The sequence below is a fragment of the Nylanderia fulva genome, unplaced genomic scaffold, assembly GCF_048542155.1.
Source record: "Nylanderia fulva isolate GAGA-0341 unplaced genomic scaffold, ASM4854215v1 Scaffold1581, whole genome shotgun sequence".
NCBI classification, from domain to species: domain Eukaryota; kingdom Metazoa; phylum Arthropoda; class Insecta; order Hymenoptera; family Formicidae; genus Nylanderia; species Nylanderia fulva.
This window is the reverse complement of record NW_028189819.1, coordinates 1-1,263: the sequence shown is the minus strand read 5'-3', so window position 1 is coordinate 1,263 and position 1,263 is coordinate 1. Positions and strand designations below refer to the sequence as shown.

General features: G+C 47.6%; 1 long non-coding RNA gene across 1 annotated transcript; it reads right to left on the bottom strand.

The window, feature by feature from the left end:
- Nucleotides 1-284: 284 nt before the first annotated feature.
- On the bottom strand, nucleotides 285-1,080 carry LOC146723960 (uncharacterized). The gene is made up of 2 exons (XR_014924267.1): nucleotides 985-1,080; nucleotides 285-641 (listed from the first exon to the last, which is right to left on the bottom strand). It is a non-coding gene; the product is annotated as an uncharacterized LOC146723960 (long non-coding RNA).
- Nucleotides 1,081-1,263: the final 183 nt, after the last annotated feature.

The window sequence follows — 1,263 nt, the reverse complement described above, 5'->3', positions numbered from 1 at the left end:
TGTGCCGCCCCCGGAAAACCGCCGCCCATTCCTCGGAACGTCGGCGTCGTCTCCCAACGTCGCGGCTCGTTATCGAGACTACGTTATCGCGGTCACGCGACAGTCAGCGTACGAGAAAAGGCTCGACTGACAGGACGTGTCACGGAACAAGAATCTGTTTCGCCATCCCTGTCATCCCGATAACTCTCTCTCTCTCTTTCTCCCTCGCGCACGTATATTCGAACACTCAACACTCACCATCGTATCTGTCGCACGGCCGTCCGCCGCGTGTCCGCGCATATCCCGGACGGAGGAAAGCCGAGCAGGCGATGGGCAGGAGAGAGATAAAGGACGAGCGTATCCTCTCGCCAGGTGACGACGCGACGATCAACGCGTTGGCGACGTCGCCCGAACGAATCAGACAAACGCGAGTCGATCTTCGCACCCGCGAGGCACAGAAAATGGCGTTTGCACTAGTACTGTAGCACGCAGCAGCAACAGCAGCAACAGCGCGTTCGTGTCGTGCGGTACACTCGCTCGCTCGCTCGCTCGTTGTTACTTCGCTGGCTCCCTCGCTACGTCGTCGTCGCTTCGCCGGGGCCGCGGCTCGACTCCGCCGGACGCCGATGAGCGGCGCCACCGGCGCCCGAAATGGCGCGAAACTTTGAATTGAATCAAATTCGATTACGGATTACGGCTCGAAGATATTTCTCTTCTTCTTTTCTTTTCTTCTCTTTCACTTCAAAATGATAATTATTTTTCTTTAAATACTGTATAATAATATTTAAAAAATGTTTCCTTCAAAGGCGACTGTATTTATTATGGTATTTTTTATCTCGGTTTTTAAGATTTTTAAAATTGCGCGGAAAAGAGAAGATTATGATAAATGGCTGCTTTATGCTAGACTCAAAATTGATGTGATAAGTGTTTGTAAGTTTATAAAAAGAGGAAAATATATCGAAAAATACATATATATGAAATTAATTCTATTGAAGAAATACATACAACGCAGATGCGTGATGCGTGTTCTCGTGATTTTGACACAACTGATGATGCAAATTTCTCTCGAATTTGTGGAACGTTTGCGTTCCTGCGATTCGTTCTCTTCCGACTTCTGGCACCAATTGTGCCACCTATTGCAACAAGTCGCAATGACACTTGTCGAAACCATAGACGTAAGAAAATATCTACAAAGGTGAACCGGTTATCAAATAAGTTGACGATCTGATTGGTTTCCCAGGGTGTTAACAATATGGCGTATTTAGGTCCGGGTTTATAATTCGT